The 17,437-nt window shown below is 57.1% G+C and overlaps 37 non-coding genes across 37 annotated transcripts; all 37 read right to left on the reverse strand.

Moving 5' to 3' along the window:
- Positions 1-51: 51 nt before the first annotated feature.
- Positions 52-170, reverse strand: LOC131581844 (5S ribosomal RNA). Its single transcript, XR_009278163.1, has one exon. It is a non-coding gene; the product is annotated as a 5S ribosomal RNA (ribosomal RNA).
- A 237-nt stretch (positions 171-407) lies between these two features.
- LOC131581876 (5S ribosomal RNA) lies at positions 408-526 on the reverse strand. The gene has a single exon (XR_009278194.1). It is a non-coding gene; the product is annotated as a 5S ribosomal RNA (ribosomal RNA).
- A 233-nt stretch (positions 527-759) lies between these two features.
- LOC131581877 (5S ribosomal RNA) lies at positions 760-878 on the reverse strand. The gene has a single exon (XR_009278195.1). It is a non-coding gene; the product is annotated as a 5S ribosomal RNA (ribosomal RNA).
- A 237-nt stretch (positions 879-1,115) lies between these two features.
- On the reverse strand, positions 1,116-1,234 carry LOC131581878 (5S ribosomal RNA). The gene has a single exon (XR_009278196.1). It is a non-coding gene; the product is annotated as a 5S ribosomal RNA (ribosomal RNA).
- Positions 1,235-1,467: 233 nt separating this feature from the next.
- Positions 1,468-1,586, reverse strand: LOC131581879 (5S ribosomal RNA). Its single transcript, XR_009278197.1, has one exon. It is a non-coding gene; the product is annotated as a 5S ribosomal RNA (ribosomal RNA).
- A 236-nt stretch (positions 1,587-1,822) lies between these two features.
- Positions 1,823-1,941, reverse strand: LOC131581880 (5S ribosomal RNA). Its single transcript, XR_009278198.1, has one exon. It is a non-coding gene; the product is annotated as a 5S ribosomal RNA (ribosomal RNA).
- Positions 1,942-2,174: 233 nt separating this feature from the next.
- Positions 2,175-2,293, reverse strand: LOC131581881 (5S ribosomal RNA). Its single transcript, XR_009278199.1, has one exon. It is a non-coding gene; the product is annotated as a 5S ribosomal RNA (ribosomal RNA).
- Positions 2,294-2,529: 236 nt separating this feature from the next.
- Positions 2,530-2,648, reverse strand: LOC131581883 (5S ribosomal RNA). Its single transcript, XR_009278201.1, has one exon. It is a non-coding gene; the product is annotated as a 5S ribosomal RNA (ribosomal RNA).
- Positions 2,649-2,885: 237 nt separating this feature from the next.
- LOC131581884 (5S ribosomal RNA) lies at positions 2,886-3,004 on the reverse strand. Its single transcript, XR_009278202.1, has one exon. It is a non-coding gene; the product is annotated as a 5S ribosomal RNA (ribosomal RNA).
- Positions 3,005-3,240: 236 nt separating this feature from the next.
- LOC131581885 (5S ribosomal RNA) lies at positions 3,241-3,359 on the reverse strand. The gene has a single exon (XR_009278203.1). It is a non-coding gene; the product is annotated as a 5S ribosomal RNA (ribosomal RNA).
- Positions 3,360-3,592: 233 nt separating this feature from the next.
- Positions 3,593-3,711, reverse strand: LOC131581886 (5S ribosomal RNA). Its single transcript, XR_009278204.1, has one exon. It is a non-coding gene; the product is annotated as a 5S ribosomal RNA (ribosomal RNA).
- A 233-nt stretch (positions 3,712-3,944) lies between these two features.
- On the reverse strand, positions 3,945-4,063 carry LOC131581846 (5S ribosomal RNA). Its single transcript, XR_009278165.1, has one exon. It is a non-coding gene; the product is annotated as a 5S ribosomal RNA (ribosomal RNA).
- Positions 4,064-4,300: 237 nt separating this feature from the next.
- LOC131581887 (5S ribosomal RNA) lies at positions 4,301-4,419 on the reverse strand. The gene has a single exon (XR_009278205.1). It is a non-coding gene; the product is annotated as a 5S ribosomal RNA (ribosomal RNA).
- A 233-nt stretch (positions 4,420-4,652) lies between these two features.
- LOC131581888 (5S ribosomal RNA) lies at positions 4,653-4,771 on the reverse strand. The gene has a single exon (XR_009278206.1). It is a non-coding gene; the product is annotated as a 5S ribosomal RNA (ribosomal RNA).
- A 237-nt stretch (positions 4,772-5,008) lies between these two features.
- Positions 5,009-5,127, reverse strand: LOC131581889 (5S ribosomal RNA). Its single transcript, XR_009278207.1, has one exon. It is a non-coding gene; the product is annotated as a 5S ribosomal RNA (ribosomal RNA).
- Positions 5,128-5,360: 233 nt separating this feature from the next.
- Positions 5,361-5,479, reverse strand: LOC131581890 (5S ribosomal RNA). Its single transcript, XR_009278208.1, has one exon. It is a non-coding gene; the product is annotated as a 5S ribosomal RNA (ribosomal RNA).
- A 233-nt stretch (positions 5,480-5,712) lies between these two features.
- Positions 5,713-5,831, reverse strand: LOC131581847 (5S ribosomal RNA). The gene has a single exon (XR_009278166.1). It is a non-coding gene; the product is annotated as a 5S ribosomal RNA (ribosomal RNA).
- Positions 5,832-6,068: 237 nt separating this feature from the next.
- LOC131581891 (5S ribosomal RNA) lies at positions 6,069-6,187 on the reverse strand. The gene has a single exon (XR_009278209.1). It is a non-coding gene; the product is annotated as a 5S ribosomal RNA (ribosomal RNA).
- A 233-nt stretch (positions 6,188-6,420) lies between these two features.
- LOC131581892 (5S ribosomal RNA) lies at positions 6,421-6,539 on the reverse strand. The gene has a single exon (XR_009278210.1). It is a non-coding gene; the product is annotated as a 5S ribosomal RNA (ribosomal RNA).
- Positions 6,540-6,776: 237 nt separating this feature from the next.
- Positions 6,777-6,895, reverse strand: LOC131581894 (5S ribosomal RNA). The gene has a single exon (XR_009278212.1). It is a non-coding gene; the product is annotated as a 5S ribosomal RNA (ribosomal RNA).
- A 233-nt stretch (positions 6,896-7,128) lies between these two features.
- On the reverse strand, positions 7,129-7,247 carry LOC131581895 (5S ribosomal RNA). The gene has a single exon (XR_009278213.1). It is a non-coding gene; the product is annotated as a 5S ribosomal RNA (ribosomal RNA).
- A 236-nt stretch (positions 7,248-7,483) lies between these two features.
- LOC131581896 (5S ribosomal RNA) lies at positions 7,484-7,602 on the reverse strand. The gene has a single exon (XR_009278214.1). It is a non-coding gene; the product is annotated as a 5S ribosomal RNA (ribosomal RNA).
- Positions 7,603-7,839: 237 nt separating this feature from the next.
- On the reverse strand, positions 7,840-7,958 carry LOC131581897 (5S ribosomal RNA). Its single transcript, XR_009278215.1, has one exon. It is a non-coding gene; the product is annotated as a 5S ribosomal RNA (ribosomal RNA).
- Positions 7,959-8,194: 236 nt separating this feature from the next.
- On the reverse strand, positions 8,195-8,313 carry LOC131581898 (5S ribosomal RNA). The gene has a single exon (XR_009278216.1). It is a non-coding gene; the product is annotated as a 5S ribosomal RNA (ribosomal RNA).
- Positions 8,314-8,546: 233 nt separating this feature from the next.
- Positions 8,547-8,665, reverse strand: LOC131581899 (5S ribosomal RNA). The gene has a single exon (XR_009278217.1). It is a non-coding gene; the product is annotated as a 5S ribosomal RNA (ribosomal RNA).
- Positions 8,666-8,898: 233 nt separating this feature from the next.
- On the reverse strand, positions 8,899-9,017 carry LOC131581848 (5S ribosomal RNA). The gene has a single exon (XR_009278167.1). It is a non-coding gene; the product is annotated as a 5S ribosomal RNA (ribosomal RNA).
- A 237-nt stretch (positions 9,018-9,254) lies between these two features.
- LOC131581900 (5S ribosomal RNA) lies at positions 9,255-9,373 on the reverse strand. The gene has a single exon (XR_009278218.1). It is a non-coding gene; the product is annotated as a 5S ribosomal RNA (ribosomal RNA).
- Positions 9,374-9,606: 233 nt separating this feature from the next.
- Positions 9,607-9,725, reverse strand: LOC131581901 (5S ribosomal RNA). The gene has a single exon (XR_009278219.1). It is a non-coding gene; the product is annotated as a 5S ribosomal RNA (ribosomal RNA).
- A 237-nt stretch (positions 9,726-9,962) lies between these two features.
- Positions 9,963-10,081, reverse strand: LOC131581902 (5S ribosomal RNA). Its single transcript, XR_009278220.1, has one exon. It is a non-coding gene; the product is annotated as a 5S ribosomal RNA (ribosomal RNA).
- Positions 10,082-10,314: 233 nt separating this feature from the next.
- On the reverse strand, positions 10,315-10,433 carry LOC131581903 (5S ribosomal RNA). The gene has a single exon (XR_009278221.1). It is a non-coding gene; the product is annotated as a 5S ribosomal RNA (ribosomal RNA).
- A 233-nt stretch (positions 10,434-10,666) lies between these two features.
- LOC131581849 (5S ribosomal RNA) lies at positions 10,667-10,785 on the reverse strand. The gene has a single exon (XR_009278168.1). It is a non-coding gene; the product is annotated as a 5S ribosomal RNA (ribosomal RNA).
- Positions 10,786-11,022: 237 nt separating this feature from the next.
- On the reverse strand, positions 11,023-11,141 carry LOC131581905 (5S ribosomal RNA). Its single transcript, XR_009278223.1, has one exon. It is a non-coding gene; the product is annotated as a 5S ribosomal RNA (ribosomal RNA).
- A 233-nt stretch (positions 11,142-11,374) lies between these two features.
- LOC131581906 (5S ribosomal RNA) lies at positions 11,375-11,493 on the reverse strand. Its single transcript, XR_009278224.1, has one exon. It is a non-coding gene; the product is annotated as a 5S ribosomal RNA (ribosomal RNA).
- A 237-nt stretch (positions 11,494-11,730) lies between these two features.
- On the reverse strand, positions 11,731-11,849 carry LOC131581907 (5S ribosomal RNA). The gene has a single exon (XR_009278225.1). It is a non-coding gene; the product is annotated as a 5S ribosomal RNA (ribosomal RNA).
- Positions 11,850-12,082: 233 nt separating this feature from the next.
- Positions 12,083-12,201, reverse strand: LOC131581908 (5S ribosomal RNA). Its single transcript, XR_009278226.1, has one exon. It is a non-coding gene; the product is annotated as a 5S ribosomal RNA (ribosomal RNA).
- A 236-nt stretch (positions 12,202-12,437) lies between these two features.
- LOC131581909 (5S ribosomal RNA) lies at positions 12,438-12,556 on the reverse strand. Its single transcript, XR_009278227.1, has one exon. It is a non-coding gene; the product is annotated as a 5S ribosomal RNA (ribosomal RNA).
- Positions 12,557-12,793: 237 nt separating this feature from the next.
- LOC131581840 (5S ribosomal RNA) lies at positions 12,794-12,912 on the reverse strand. The gene has a single exon (XR_009278159.1). It is a non-coding gene; the product is annotated as a 5S ribosomal RNA (ribosomal RNA).
- Positions 12,913-17,437: the final 4,525 nt, after the last annotated feature.

Below are 17,437 nucleotides of genomic sequence, written 5' to 3' on the forward strand. Positions count from 1 at the left end.
CTCCTTGCCACGGCTGCCCAAGGAAAATAAGGGACCACACGCAGCAAAAGATGCCTACAGCACCCGGTATTCCCAGGCGGTCTCCCATCCAAGTACTAACCGGGCCCGACCCTGCTTAGCTTCCGAGATCAGACGGGATCGGGCGTTCTCAGGGTGGTATGGCAGTAGGCACCTCCCTCACCCTCTGCAGCGCTCTTCAGCCCACACCTCCGCCTTCCCACACTGACCCGCACCAAACTTCGCAAAAGACACACGAGGCACAAAAGACGTATCACCCTAGCGTGCCAGCACCATCCTGCTCCTTGACACGGCTGCCCAAGCAAAACAAGCGACCGCACACCCCTCACTACGGCTGCCCAAGCAAAACAAGGAATCTGCAAACCCACTTGCCTGCATGCAGCAAAAGATGCCTACAGCACCCGGTATTCCCAGGCGGTCTCCCATCCAAGTACTAACCGGGCCCGACCCTGCTTAGCTTCCGAGATCAGACGGGATCGGGCGTTCTCAGGGTGGTATGGCCGTAGGCACCTCCCTCACTCTCTGCAGCGCTCTTCAGCCCACACCACCACCTTCCTACCCTGACCCGCAACCGCACTTACACACCACACGGTGGCCACACCTGGCCATGGGACACCACAACCTACAGCCGCAACCTACAGTCCTCAAGGCACAAAAACTATACAAACCACGCATGCCAGCACTCTCCTGCTCCTTGCCACGGCTGCCCAAGGAAAATAAGGGACCACACGCAGCAAAAGATGCCTACAGCACCCGGTATTCCCAGGCGGTCTCCCATCCAAGTACTAACCGGGCCCGACCCTGCTTAGCTTCCGAGATCAGACGGGATCGGGCGTTCTCAGGGTGGTATGGCCGTAGGCACCTCCCTCACCCTCTGCAGCGCTCTTCAGCCCACACCTCCGCCTTCCCACACTGACCCGCACCAAACTTCGCAAAAGACACACGAGGCACAAAAGACGTATCACCCTAGCGTGCCAGCACCATCCTGCTCCTTGACACGGCTGCCCAAGCAAAACAAGCGACCGCACACCCCTCACTACGGCTGCCCAAGCAAAACAAGGAATCTGCAAACCCACTTGCCTGCATGCAGCAAAAGATGCCTACAGCACCCGGTATTCCCAGGCGGTCTCCCATCCAAGTACTAACCGGGCCCGACCCTGCTTAGCTTCCGAGATCAGACGGGATCGGGCGTTCTCAGGGTGGTATGGCCGTAGGCACCTCCCTCACTCTCTGCAGCGCTCTTCAGCCCACACCACCACCTTCCTACCCTGACCCGCAACCACACTTACACACCACACGGTGGCCACACCTGGCCATGGGACACCACAACCTACAGCCGCAACCTACAGTCCTCAAGGCACAAAAACTATACAAACCACGCATGCCAGCACTCTCCTGCTCCTTGCCACGGCTGCCCAAGGAAAATAAGGGACCACACGCAGCAAAAGATGCCTACAGCACCCGGTATTCCCAGGCGGTCTCCCATCCAAGTACTAACCGGGCCCGACCCTGCTTAGCTTCCGAGATCAGACGGGATCGGGCGTTCTCAGGGTGGTATGGCCGTAGGCACCCCCCTCACTCTCTGCAGCGCTCTTCAGCCCACACCACCACCTTCCTACCCTGACCCGGAATCTCACACACCACACGGGCGCCAGGCTTGCCCATGGCACAGCACCACCTACAGCCGCACCGAACACCACAAAAGACACACGAGGCACAAAAGACGTATCAGCCAAGCATGCCAGCACTCTCCTGCTCCTTGCCACGGCTGCCCAAGCAAAACAAGAGACCACACAGCAAAAGATGCCTACAGCACCCGGTATTCCCAGGCGGTCTCCCATCCAAGTACTAACCGGGCCCGACCCTGCTTAGCTTCCGAGATCAGACGGGATCGGGCGTTCTCAGGGTGGTATGGCCGTAGGCACCTCCCTCACTCTCTGCAGCGCTCTTCAGCCCACACCACCACCTTCCTACCCTGACCCGCAACCACACTTACACACCACACGGTGGCCACACCTGGCCATGGGACACCACAACCTACAGCCGCAACCTACAGTCCTCAAGGCACAAAAACTATACAAACCACGCATGCCAGCACTCTCCTGCTCCTTGCCACGGCTGCCCAAGGAAAATAAGGGACCACACGCAGCAAAAGATGCCTACAGCACCCGGTATTCCCAGGCGGTCTCCCATCCAAGTACTAACCGGGCCCGACCCTGCTTAGCTTCCGAGATCAGACGGGATCGGGCGTTCTCAGGGTGGTATGGCCGTAGGCACCCCCCTCACTCTCTGCAGCGCTCTTCAGCCCACACCACCACCTTCCTACCCTGACCCGGAATCTCACACACCACACGGGCGCCAGGCTTGCCCATGGCACAGCACCACCTACAGCCGCACCGAACACCACAAAAGACACACGAGGCACAAAAGACGTATCAGCCAAGCATGCCAGCATCCTCCTGCTCCTTGCCACGTCTGCCCAAGCAAAACAAGAGACCACACAGCAAAAGATGCCTACAGCACCCGGTATTCCCAGGCGGTCTCCCATCCAAGTACTAACCGGGCCCGACCCTGCTTAGCTTCCGAGATCAGACGGGATCGGGCGTTCTCAGGGTGGTATGGCCGTAGGCACCTCCCCCACCCTCTGCAGCGCTCTTCAGCCCACACCTCCGCCTTCCCACACTGACCCGCACCAAACTTCGCAAAAGACACACGAGGCACAGAAGACGTATCACCCTAGTGTGCCAGCACCATCCTGCTCCTTGACACGGCTGCCCAAGCAAAACAAGCGACCGCACACCCCTCACTACGGCTGCCCAAGCAAAACAAGGAATCTGCAAACCCACTTGCCTGCATGCAGCAAAAGATGCCTACAGCACCCGGTATTCCCAGGCGGTCTCCCATCCAAGTACTAACCGGGCCCGACCCTGCTTAGCTTCCGAGATCAGACGGGATCGGGCGTTCTCAGGGTGGTATGGCCGTAGGCACCCCCCTTACTCTCTGCAGCGCTCTTCAGCCCACACCACCACCTTCCTACCCAGACCCGGAATCTCACACACCACACGGGCGCCAGGCTTGCCCATGGCACAGCACCACCTACAGCCGCACCGAACACCACAAAAGACACACGAGGCACAAAAGACGTATCAGCCAAGCATGCCAGCATCCTCCTGCTCCTTGCCACGGCTGCCCAAGCAAAACAAGAGACCACACAGCAAAAGATGCCTACAGCACCCGGTATTCCCAGGCGGTCTCCCATCCAAGTACTAACCGGGCCCGACCCTGCTTAGCTTCCGAGATCAGACGGGATCGGGCGTTCTCAGGGTGGTATGGCCGTAGGCACCTCCCTCACTCTCTGCAGCGCTCTTCAGCCCACACCACCACCTTCCTACCCTGACCCGCAACCACACTTACACACCACACGGTGGCCACACCTGGCCATGAGACACCACAACCTACAGCCGCAACCTACAGTCCTCAAGGCACAAAAACTATACAAACCACGCATGCCAGCACTCTCCTGCTCCTTGCCACGGCTGCCCAAGGAAAATAAGGGACCACACGCAGCAAAAGATGCCTACAGCACCCGGTATTCCCAGGCGGTCTCCCATCCAAGTACTAACCGGGCCCGACCCTGCTTAGCTTCCGAGATCAGACGGGATCGGGCGTTCTCAGGGTGGTATGGCCGTAGGCACCTCCCTCACTCTCTGCAGCGCTCTTCAGCCCACACCACCACCTTCCTACCCTGACCCGCAACCACACTTACACACCACACGGTGGCCACACCTGGCCATGAGACACCACAACCTACAGCCGCAACCTACAGTCCTCAAGGCACAAAAACTATACAAACCACGCATGCCAGCACTCTCCTGCTCCTTGCCACGGCTGCCCAAGGAAAATAAGGGACCACACGCAGCAAAAGATGCCTACAGCACCCGGTATTCCCAGGCGGTCTCCCATCCAAGTACTAACCGGGCCCGACCCTGCTTAGCTTCCGAGATCAGACGGGATCGGGCGTTCTCAGGGTGGTATGGCAGTAGGCACCTCCCTCACCCTCTGCAGCGCTCTTCAGCCCACACCTCCGCCTTCCCACACTGACCCGCACCAAACTTCGCAAAAGACACACGAGGCACAAAAGACGTATCACCCTAGCGTGCCAGCACCATCCTGCTCCTTGACACGGCTGCCCAAGCAAAACAAGCGACCGCACACCCCTCACTACGGCTGCCCAAGCAAAACAAGGAATCTGCAAACCCACTTGCCTGCATGCAGCAAAAGATGCCTACAGCACCCGGTATTCCCAGGCGGTCTCCCATCCAAGTACTAACCGGGCCCGACCCTGCTTAGCTTCCGAGATCAGACGGGATCGGGCGTTCTCAGGGTGGTATGGCCGTAGGCACCTCCCTCACTCTCTGCAGCGCTCTTCAGCCCACACCACCACCTTCCTACCCTGACCCGCAACCGCACTTACACACCACACGGTGGCCACACCTGGCCATGGGACACCACAACCTACAGCCGCAACCTACAGTCCTCAAGGCACAAAAACTATACAAACCACGCATGCCAGCACTCTCCTGCTCCTTGCCACGGCTGCCCAAGGAAAATAAGGGACCACACGCAGCAAAAGATGCCTACAGCACCCGGTATTCCCAGGCGGTCTCCCATCCAAGTACTAACCGGGCCCGACCCTGCTTAGCTTCCGAGATCAGACGGGATCGGGCGTTCTCAGGGTGGTATGGCCGTAGGCACCTCCCTCACCCTCTGCAGCGCTCTTCAGCCCACACCTCCGCCTTCCCACACTGACCCGCACCAAACTTCGCAAAAGACACACGAGGCACAAAAGACGTATCACCCTAGCGTGCCAGCACCATCCTGCTCCTTGACACGGCTGCCCAAGCAAAACAAGCGACCGCACACCCCTCACTACGGCTGCCCAAGCAAAACAAGGAATCTGCAAACCCACTTGCCTGCATGCAGCAAAAGATGCCTACAGCACCCGGTATTCCCAGGCGGTCTCCCATCCAAGTACTAACCGGGCCCGACCCTGCTTAGCTTCCGAGATCAGACGGGATCGGGCGTTCTCAGGGTGGTATGGCCGTAGGCACCTCCCTCACTCTCTGCAGCGCTCTTCAGCCCACACCACCACCTTCCTACCCTGACCCGCAACCACACTTACACACCACACGGTGGCCACACCTGGCCATGGGACACCACAACCTACAGCCGCAACCTACAGTCCTCAAGGCACAAAAACTATACAAACCACGCATGCCAGCACTCTCCTGCTCCTTGCCACGGCTGCCCAAGGAAAATAAGGGACCACACGCAGCAAAAGATGCCTACAGCACCCGGTATTCCCAGGCGGTCTCCCATCCAAGTACTAACCGGGCCCGACCCTGCTTAGCTTCCGAGATCAGACGGGATCGGGCGTTCTCAGGGTGGTATGGCCGTAGGCACCTCCCTCACTCTCTGCAGCGCTCTTCAGCCCACACCACCACCTTCCTACCCTGACCCGCAACCACACTTACACACCACACGGTGGCCACACCTGGCCATGAGACACCACAACCTACAGCCGCAACCTACAGTCCTCAAGGCACAAAAACTATACAAACCACGCATGCCAGCACTCTCCTGCTCCTTGCCACGGCTGCCCAAGGAAAATAAGGGACCACACGCAGCAAAAGATGCCTACAGCACCCGGTATTCCCAGGCGGTCTCCCATCCAAGTACTAACCGGGCCCGACCCTGCTTAGCTTCCGAGATCAGACGGGATCGGGCGTTCTCAGGGTGGTATGGCAGTAGGCACCTCCCTCACCCTCTGCAGCGCTCTTCAGCCCACACCTCCGCCTTCCCACACTGACCCGCACCAAACTTCGCAAAAGACACACGAGGCACAAAAGACGTATCACCCTAGCGTGCCAGCACCATCCTGCTCCTTGACACGGCTGCCCAAGCAAAACAAGCGACCGCACACCCCTCACTACGGCTGCCCAAGCAAAACAAGGAATCTGCAAACCCACTTGCCTGCATGCAGCAAAAGATGCCTACAGCACCCGGTATTCCCAGGCGGTCTCCCATCCAAGTACTAACCGGGCCCGACCCTGCTTAGCTTCCGAGATCAGACGGGATCGGGCGTTCTCAGGGTGGTATGGCCGTAGGCACCTCCCTCACTCTCTGCAGCGCTCTTCAGCCCACACCACCACCTTCCTACCCTGACCCGCAACCGCACTTACACACCACACGGTGGCCACACCTGGCCATGGGACACCACAACCTACAGCCGCAACCTACAGTCCTCAAGGCACAAAAACTATACAAACCACGCATGCCAGCACTCTCCTGCTCCTTGCCACGGCTGCCCAAGGAAAATAAGGGACCACACGCAGCAAAAGATGCCTACAGCACCCGGTATTCCCAGGCGGTCTCCCATCCAAGTACTAACCGGGCCCGACCCTGCTTAGCTTCCGAGATCAGACGGGATCGGGCGTTCTCAGGGTGGTATGGCCGTAGGCACCTCCCTCACCCTCTGCAGCGCTCTTCAGCCCACACCTCCGCCTTCCCACACTGACCCGCACCAAACTTCGCAAAAGACACACGAGGCACAAAAGACGTATCACCCTAGCGTGCCAGCACCATCCTGCTCCTTGACACGGCTGCCCAAGCAAAACAAGCGACCGCACACCCCTCACTACGGCTGCCCAAGCAAAACAAGGAATCTGCAAACCCACTTGCCTGCATGCAGCAAAAGATGCCTACAGCACCCGGTATTCCCAGGCGGTCTCCCATCCAAGTACTAACCGGGCCCGACCCTGCTTAGCTTCCGAGATCAGACGGGATCGGGCGTTCTCAGGGTGGTATGGCCGTAGGCACCTCCCTCACTCTCTGCAGCGCTCTTCAGCCCACACCACCACCTTCCTACCCTGACCCGCAACCACACTTACACACCACACGGTGGCCACACCTGGCCATGGGACACCACAACCTACAGCCGCAACCTACAGTCCTCAAGGCACAAAAACTATACAAACCACGCATGCCAGCACTCTCCTGCTCCTTGCCACGGCTGCCCAAGGAAAATAAGGGACCACACGCAGCAAAAGATGCCTACAGCACCCGGTATTCCCAGGCGGTCTCCCATCCAAGTACTAACCGGGCCCGACCCTGCTTAGCTTCCGAGATCAGACGGGATCGGGCGTTCTCAGGGTGGTATGGCCGTAGGCACCCCCCTCACTCTCTGCAGCGCTCTTCAGCCCACACCACCACCTTCCTACCCTGACCCGGAATCTCACACACCACACGGGCGCCAGGCTTGCCCATGGCACAGCACCACCTACAGCCGCACCGAACACCACAAAAGACACACGAGGCACAAAAGACGTATCAGCCAAGCATGCCAGCATCCTCCTGCTCCTTGCCACGTCTGCCCAAGCAAAACAAGAGACCACACAGCAAAAGATGCCTACAGCACCCGGTATTCCCAGGCGGTCTCCCATCCAAGTACTAACCGGGCCCGACCCTGCTTAGCTTCCGAGATCAGACGGGATCGGGCGTTCTCAGGGTGGTATGGCCGTAGGCACCTCCCCCACCCTCTGCAGCGCTCTTCAGCCCACACCTCCGCCTTCCCACACTGACCCGCACCAAACTTCGCAAAAGACACACGAGGCACAGAAGACGTATCACCCTAGTGTGCCAGCACCATCCTGCTCCTTGACACGGCTGCCCAAGCAAAACAAGCGACCGCACACCCCTCACTACGGCTGCCCAAGCAAAACAAGGAATCTGCAAACCCACTTGCCTGCATGCAGCAAAAGATGCCTACAGCACCCGGTATTCCCAGGCGGTCTCCCATCCAAGTACTAACCGGGCCCGACCCTGCTTAGCTTCCGAGATCAGACGGGATCGGGCGTTCTCAGGGTGGTATGGCCGTAGGCACCCCCCTTACTCTCTGCAGCGCTCTTCAGCCCACACCACCACCTTCCTACCCAGACCCGGAATCTCACACACCACACGGGCGCCAGGCTTGCCCATGGCACAGCACCACCTACAGCCGCACCGAACACCACAAAAGACACACGAGGCACAAAAGACGTATCAGCCAAGCATGCCAGCATCCTCCTGCTCCTTGCCACGGCTGCCCAAGCAAAACAAGAGACCACACAGCAAAAGATGCCTACAGCACCCGGTATTCCCAGGCGGTCTCCCATCCAAGTACTAACCGGGCCCGACCCTGCTTAGCTTCCGAGATCAGACGGGATCGGGCGTTCTCAGGGTGGTATGGCCGTAGGCACCTCCCTCACTCTCTGCAGCGCTCTTCAGCCCACACCACCACCTTCCTACCCTGACCCGCAACCACACTTACACACCACACGGTGGCCACACCTGGCCATGAGACACCACAACCTACAGCCGCAACCTACAGTCCTCAAGGCACAAAAACTATACAAACCACGCATGCCAGCACTCTCCTGCTCCTTGCCACGGCTGCCCAAGGAAAATAAGGGACCACACGCAGCAAAAGATGCCTACAGCACCCGGTATTCCCAGGCGGTCTCCCATCCAAGTACTAACCGGGCCCGACCCTGCTTAGCTTCCGAGATCAGACGGGATCGGGCGTTCTCAGGGTGGTATGGCCGTAGGCACCTCCCTCACTCTCTGCAGCGCTCTTCAGCCCACACCACCACCTTCCTACCCTGACCCGCAACCACACTTACACACCACACGGTGGCCACACCTGGCCATGAGACACCACAACCTACAGCCGCAACCTACAGTCCTCAAGGCACAAAAACTATACAAACCACGCATGCCAGCACTCTCCTGCTCCTTGCCACGGCTGCCCAAGGAAAATAAGGGACCACACGCAGCAAAAGATGCCTACAGCACCCGGTATTCCCAGGCGGTCTCCCATCCAAGTACTAACCGGGCCCGACCCTGCTTAGCTTCCGAGATCAGACGGGATCGGGCGTTCTCAGGGTGGTATGGCAGTAGGCACCTCCCTCACCCTCTGCAGCGCTCTTCAGCCCACACCTCCGCCTTCCCACACTGACCCGCACCAAACTTCGCAAAAGACACACGAGGCACAAAAGACGTATCACCCTAGCGTGCCAGCACCATCCTGCTCCTTGACACGGCTGCCCAAGCAAAACAAGCGACCGCACACCCCTCACTACGGCTGCCCAAGCAAAACAAGGAATCTGCAAACCCACTTGCCTGCATGCAGCAAAAGATGCCTACAGCACCCGGTATTCCCAGGCGGTCTCCCATCCAAGTACTAACCGGGCCCGACCCTGCTTAGCTTCCGAGATCAGACGGGATCGGGCGTTCTCAGGGTGGTATGGCCGTAGGCACCTCCCTCACTCTCTGCAGCGCTCTTCAGCCCACACCACCACCTTCCTACCCTGACCCGCAACCGCACTTACACACCACACGGTGGCCACACCTGGCCATGGGACACCACAACCTACAGCCGCAACCTACAGTCCTCAAGGCACAAAAACTATACAAACCACGCATGCCAGCACTCTCCTGCTCCTTGCCACGGCTGCCCAAGGAAAATAAGGGACCACACGCAGCAAAAGATGCCTACAGCACCCGGTATTCCCAGGCGGTCTCCCATCCAAGTACTAACCGGGCCCGACCCTGCTTAGCTTCCGAGATCAGACGGGATCGGGCGTTCTCAGGGTGGTATGGCCGTAGGCACCTCCCTCACCCTCTGCAGCGCTCTTCAGCCCACACCTCCGCCTTCCCACACTGACCCGCACCAAACTTCGCAAAAGACACACGAGGCACAAAAGACGTATCACCCTAGCGTGCCAGCACCATCCTGCTCCTTGACACGGCTGCCCAAGCAAAACAAGCGACCGCACACCCCTCACTACGGCTGCCCAAGCAAAACAAGGAATCTGCAAACCCACTTGCCTGCATGCAGCAAAAGATGCCTACAGCACCCGGTATTCCCAGGCGGTCTCCCATCCAAGTACTAACCGGGCCCGACCCTGCTTAGCTTCCGAGATCAGACGGGATCGGGCGTTCTCAGGGTGGTATGGCCGTAGGCACCTCCCTCACTCTCTGCAGCGCTCTTCAGCCCACACCACCACCTTCCTACCCTGACCCGCAACCACACTTACACACCACACGGTGGCCACACCTGGCCATGGGACACCACAACCTACAGCCGCAACCTACAGTCCTCAAGGCACAAAAACTATACAAACCACGCATGCCAGCACTCTCCTGCTCCTTGCCACGGCTGCCCAAGGAAAATAAGGGACCACACGCAGCAAAAGATGCCTACAGCACCCGGTATTCCCAGGCGGTCTCCCATCCAAGTACTAACCGGGCCCGACCCTGCTTAGCTTCCGAGATCAGACGGGATCGGGCGTTCTCAGGGTGGTATGGCCGTAGGCACCTCCCTCACTCTCTGCAGCGCTCTTCAGCCCACACCACCACCTTCCTACCCTGACCCGCAACCACACTTACACACCACACGGTGGCCACACCTGGCCATGAGACACCACAACCTACAGCCGCAACCTACAGTCCTCAAGGCACAAAAACTATACAAACCACGCATGCCAGCACTCTCCTGCTCCTTGCCACGGCTGCCCAAGGAAAATAAGGGACCACACGCAGCAAAAGATGCCTACAGCACCCGGTATTCCCAGGCGGTCTCCCATCCAAGTACTAACCGGGCCCGACCCTGCTTAGCTTCCGAGATCAGACGGGATCGGGCGTTCTCAGGGTGGTATGGCAGTAGGCACCTCCCTCACCCTCTGCAGCGCTCTTCAGCCCACACCTCCGCCTTCCCACACTGACCCGCACCAAACTTCGCAAAAGACACACGAGGCACAAAAGACGTATCACCCTAGCGTGCCAGCACCATCCTGCTCCTTGACACGGCTGCCCAAGCAAAACAAGCGACCGCACACCCCTCACTACGGCTGCCCAAGCAAAACAAGGAATCTGCAAACCCACTTGCCTGCATGCAGCAAAAGATGCCTACAGCACCCGGTATTCCCAGGCGGTCTCCCATCCAAGTACTAACCGGGCCCGACCCTGCTTAGCTTCCGAGATCAGACGGGATCGGGCGTTCTCAGGGTGGTATGGCCGTAGGCACCTCCCTCACTCTCTGCAGCGCTCTTCAGCCCACACCACCACCTTCCTACCCTGACCCGCAACCGCACTTACACACCACACGGTGGCCACACCTGGCCATGGGACACCACAACCTACAGCCGCAACCTACAGTCCTCAAGGCACAAAAACTATACAAACCACGCATGCCAGCACTCTCCTGCTCCTTGCCACGGCTGCCCAAGGAAAATAAGGGACCACACGCAGCAAAAGATGCCTACAGCACCCGGTATTCCCAGGCGGTCTCCCATCCAAGTACTAACCGGGCCCGACCCTGCTTAGCTTCCGAGATCAGACGGGATCGGGCGTTCTCAGGGTGGTATGGCCGTAGGCACCTCCCTCACCCTCTGCAGCGCTCTTCAGCCCACACCTCCGCCTTCCCACACTGACCCGCACCAAACTTCGCAAAAGACACACGAGGCACAAAAGACGTATCACCCTAGCGTGCCAGCACCATCCTGCTCCTTGACACGGCTGCCCAAGCAAAACAAGCGACCGCACACCCCTCACTACGGCTGCCCAAGCAAAACAAGGAATCTGCAAACCCACTTGCCTGCATGCAGCAAAAGATGCCTACAGCACCCGGTATTCCCAGGCGGTCTCCCATCCAAGTACTAACCGGGCCCGACCCTGCTTAGCTTCCGAGATCAGACGGGATCGGGCGTTCTCAGGGTGGTATGGCCGTAGGCACCTCCCTCACTCTCTGCAGCGCTCTTCAGCCCACACCACCACCTTCCTACCCTGACCCGCAACCACACTTACACACCACACGGTGGCCACACCTGGCCATGGGACACCACAACCTACAGCCGCAACCTACAGTCCTCAAGGCACAAAAACTATACAAACCACGCATGCCAGCACTCTCCTGCTCCTTGCCACGGCTGCCCAAGGAAAATAAGGGACCACACGCAGCAAAAGATGCCTACAGCACCCGGTATTCCCAGGCGGTCTCCCATCCAAGTACTAACCGGGCCCGACCCTGCTTAGCTTCCGAGATCAGACGGGATCGGGCGTTCTCAGGGTGGTATGGCCGTAGGCACCTCCCTCACTCTCTGCAGCGCTCTTCAGCCCACACCACCACCTTCCTACCCTGACCCGGAATCTCACACACCACACGGGCGCCAGGCTTGCCCATGGCACAGCACCACCTACAGCCGCACCGAACACCACAAAAGACACACGAGGCACAAAAGACGTATCAGCCAAGCATGCCAGCATCCTCCTGCTCCTTGCCACGGCTGCCCAAGCAAAACAAGAGACCACACAGCAAAAGATGCCTACAGCACCCGGTATTCCCAGGCGGTCTCCCATCCAAGTACTAACCGGGCCCGACCCTGCTTAGCTTCCGAGATCAGACGGGATCGGGCGTTCTCAGGGTGGTATGGCCGTAGGCACCTCCCCCACCCTCTGCAGCGCTCTTCAGCCCACACCTCCACCTTCCCATACTGACCCGCACCAAACTTCGCAAAAGACACACGAGGCACAGAAGACGTATCACCCTAGTGTGCCAGCACCATCCTGCTCCTTGACACGGCTGCCCAAGCAAAACAAGCGACCGCACACCCCTCACTACGGCTGCCCAAGCAAAACAAGGAATCTGCAAACCCACTTGCCTGCATGCAGCAAAAGATGCCTACAGCACCCGGTATTCCCAGGCGGTCTCCCATCCAAGTACTAACCGGGCCCGACCCTGCTTAGCTTCCGAGATCAGACGGGATCGGGCGTTCTCAGGGTGGTATGGCCGTAGGCACCTCCCCCACCCTCTGCAGCGCTCTTCAGCCCACACCACCACCTTCCTACCCTGACCCGGAATCTCACACACCACACGGGCGCCAGGCTTGCCCATGGCACAGCACCACCTACAGCCGCACCGAACACCACAAAAGACACACGAGGCACAAAAGACGTATCAGCCAAGCATGCCAGCACCATCCTGCTCCTTGCCACGGCTGCCCAAGCAAAACAAGAGACCACACGCAGCAAAAGATGCCTACAGCACCCGGTATTCCCAGGCGGTCTCCCATCCAAGTACTAACCGGGCCCGACGCTCTTCATGTTCCGAGAATTAAACGCGATGTGTCTGTCAGGCTGTAGGTTTAATAAATTCCTGAAACAGTTTAGGTTTACTTCCACGCCGGGCACGAAGCCTAAGCCCCAGGTTTCGTGTGTGAGGAGCATCTGGCGGGGCACGAAGCCTGAGCGGAGCTGGGTCGGGCCCGGTCCGAGCGCCGGGCCGTGAGGGGCGGTGCGTGTTTGGCGGGAACACGACCGTGTGGATCGGGCGGATTTCCTCGTACTACGCGGGGTTAGCGGGTCGCGATTGGCAGATCCATCGCCTTCCTCGTGCTGACATTGGTGGCGTTTGACGTCCCGCCCTCAGATTCCCCTCCCTTGCCCCACAGTCCCTACCTCGGCCCGACAGACTCTATACCCCTGCTCTACAGACTTTATCCCGTCCCCGCAGACCCTACCTAGGCCCACAGCCCCTGTACCACCCACAGTCCCTTCCGCGGCCCACTGTTCCTACCTTGGCCCACAGTCCCTATCCTGGGCTACAATCCCTCCCCAGCCTACAATCTCTCCCCCAGCCCACAGACTGTACCCTGGCCAATAGTTCATATTCTGGCCCCACAGTCCCAATTTCAATCCTGCAATCACTAACCCAGTGCTAAAGTTGCTACCTCAACCCTACAGAGATTTCAGCTGCAGTCGTACAGTGACTATCCCAACATCACAGTGATGCTGGCTCCAATCCCACAAGGTTTATTTCACCAGCTCCATCTTTGCATGTTCCCGTTGCTGCCAAGTGAAGCTTCTCCTTCTTGTGGAAGGGTCTTCACTGTGCTCCAGATCTTTGAGGTTCCAACTTCAACTCTGGAATGCATATTCCAAATCCAGCCTGAAAAACTTTATTTCAGGTCTAGCCTCACAGTTGTTATCTCAGTCCTACAAAGATTTCGGCTCCATCCCTGAAGTTGCTATTCCAGCCCAACAATCCCTCTACCAGCCCTACAGTTCTTATCCCCACTCTGCAGTCATTTAAGTTTATCCCTTTGTTTCTCTACCAGCTCCACTGCTTCAGCTTCAGTTCCACATCTTCCCACCACTGCCAGGTGAAGATGCTCCTGGATCAAGGCTGGATCTTCTTTTCACATCCAGCTCTCTCATGCTTCAGCTCCAGCTCTAGAATCCACATTTGAGCTCCAGACTGTCACGAGTGGGAGTGGTAACTTCAGACAGAATTTATTTAAGAAGCCCTTCCACTGTGTTATAAGGTGCAGAAAAGGATTCCTTTGCTTTCTCAGAGAGAGATGCCTGGGGCAGCTGTAAACAGTCCCAGCTCTGGACTTTGCCAACAATTAAAGTTTTACAACTTTGGCCCACAGGTTTTAACGACAGCAAATCAGACATATTTTTATAAGAACGAATTATTTATTATGATAAATGATTAGACAAAAAGACCTCAGAAATATTTACTAGACACTATAAAAGCTAAAACTATTATTCTACAAGATAGGATTATGCATTATATCAAAGCAATATTAAAGCAATTCTACGAAAGCTAGCTAAAAAAACCCTTATTAGAGACTGATGAAACTCACCAACGACTGTGAACAAATCTCCTCTAACCTTTAGAAGTATCCTCGGTGAGCATCCCTAAAACCCAAGGGAAGAATCTCCACACGCTCCTATTAGAAGAACCTACTACATGGAAAGTGGACTGGACTTTCATAGCGTGAAGGAGTTGACCACCAGTGATATGCCTGCAGATCAGTTTAGCAGTTTATCTGCCAAATCTTTGTCTTGTTATCAGCAGGTTGATTTGAGGCTGGTCTGCCAGATTGAGACAGTGTGCCAGATTTTTAGCATGATTCAACACCAAAAAACAGCACATGATGGGCCTCTCAGCCCACCATTGGTAGCTGAAAGGGCATTGCTTGAGTTGTTTGACCACATTTCAGGGCCGAGCATCCTGTTAAACAGCCTCACAGTCCCTACCCAAAACCCACAGTGATTCTACCTCCAGCTACACGGGATTTATCCAGCTCCAGAGTTTTCACTGCTCCACATTGATTTGGGTCTGGATTCAGCCCCAGGGGCTTCAACATACCCTCTTGCCCCACAGCCCCTGCCCTATAATCTTTATGTTATTAAAACATCATATATCTAGTAATAGAAGTTTAAAAAATAGAATAAAGTAAAAATATGGCAATGCAATAGTATAATTAAATCTTAATACAACGAGAATAATGTAAAACTGAGATAGTAAACAATAAAATACAATCAGTAGAAACTTAACCTGGATCTAGACCCAAACTGATGTGGAGCAATGGAAATTGTGGGGCTGGAGGTACATAAATCCTATGGGGAAGGGGAGGGAACTGAAGCTTGAGGGCTACAGGAGCTGCCAGGAGGGTTCCAGGCCTCCCAGTAATGGTACCACCCACAAACTTGGAGTGGAGGTCTCAGAGCCAGCCCAGGAGCATCTTTTGGGATGTGGGACCAGGGGCTGAGCAGTTGTTTCCAGCAGCTAATGCTGGCTGAGGGGCCTGTGGGCAAGTGGGGTACAGGGCAAGGTGTGTACTGTGGACCACTGCTCATTTGCCTCCAAAGCTGGGGGCCCATTGGGATGAGAGTGGCAGCTCCTATAGATATTTAAGTGATGACAGTGATTGATTCATCGCCTTGTCAACAGCCCTGGAGCAAAGTGACAATCAGGAACAGCTTTTAGCCAGAGGCAGTGGAAAGCTGAGGAGCTGGAGCTGAGGCAGCAGAGCTGTTGGTGACATCGAGAAGGTGGGGCTTAGGGTAAAACCACTGGGGCTAGATAGGGGCTGTGGAGCCAGGATAGGCACTGTAGGGCTGGAGCTGGAATATGGATTCTAGAGCTGAAGCTGAAGCATCAGAGAGCTGAAGCTGAAATGAAGATCCTGCCTTGATCCAGGAAGGATCAAGGAAGGAGCAGCTTCACATGGCAGCATCGGGAAGATGCAGAGCTGGAGCAGAAACATCAGAGCTGGTAGAGAAATAAAGCTTGAGGGGCTGCAGCTGAAATCACTGGAGCTGGGATAAGGACTGTGTGGCTCTGATAGGAAAAATGGGGCCAGGAAAACAACTTTAGGGATGGAGTTGGAATCACGGAAGGGAAATCCATGCAAACCTCTGCCTTACCTTGCTTACCTTTCCCCTTCCCTTGCCTCTCCTACCCCTCCCTTGCGGCTGTCTCCCACCCATAGCAGTGGCCTGCAGCTTTATTTCCACCAGATGGCAACCTGGCTTTGCAGTTGCCGATTTCACCCTCAGCTACTCTTCTCCCTGGGCACCCTGCAGGTACAGAAGCGCCTTGTGTTGTTGTTCCTCTTCAGGGTGGCCAGTGACCGAGGCAGAGTTCCCCGCCCTCCTCCCCATTCCTCTCTGGTGGAAAGGACGTGTCTCCATCATAGACATGGCACCGCGTGAGGGCAACGAGGTGTGGGCATAGCACATTCCACCCCTTCTACGCAGCAGCCCTTTTCCAGGCATACCGAAATATGAATATATTTAAATATACCCGCAGTGGCCGTCCTGTGTCACATGCTGTGATAAACCTGCAGCCGTCCTGACCCTCCCGACCCTCGTTGGGGCAGCCTAGAGCTGCCCAGACAGTATGTAGGAGCAGGGTGGCTGCAAACGGCCTCATCAGTCATTTTCTGAGTAGGTTTGGTGGGAATGAGCTTATCCAAGAGGGTCAACTGTAGGTCACCACATCAGAGAACTGCGTACTACCTGCCCGGAGGTGTCAAACAGCCACGTAACAGACGCTGGGACCGGTTGTCTGTGACGCACAGGCTCGGGCACGCGGGAGACATAAGCAGGCGGCGTGTCCGAGCTGGTTCTTTTCTCTCCCCCTCCTCCCCAGTGGGTAAATCCCATCAGCCGCCACCTAAACCGCCCCACGCCAGCCCTAATACCATGTCGGGTACGCCATCAGGCTCACATCAGTCAGACGAGGGCTTGACAGTCCTTGCGGTCGGGCCGGACACCCCTGCGAGAGCCGGGGAGACAGCAGGGATGGCATCGGGCACTGATCTTGGGAAGGGGCGGGCTGGGTGGTGGGAAGAGGCCGCCTGCTGCCCATGTTCTCTGGGGAAGGAGAGGGAATCCAGGCCTAAGCCGAGCTTTGTCCTAGGCTAATTTTAGACCAAGGAGGTAAGAAAAGGGAGGCGCATAGAGGGGCTTAAGGGGTCCCTCTGTCCTGGTGCCGGGCAAGCCTGATCTCCGCCGTCTCTGCAGC

This window comes from Poecile atricapillus, chromosome 8, assembly GCF_030490865.1.
Source record: "Poecile atricapillus isolate bPoeAtr1 chromosome 8, bPoeAtr1.hap1, whole genome shotgun sequence".
Taxonomy (NCBI): Eukaryota; Metazoa; Chordata; class Aves; order Passeriformes; family Paridae; genus Poecile; species Poecile atricapillus.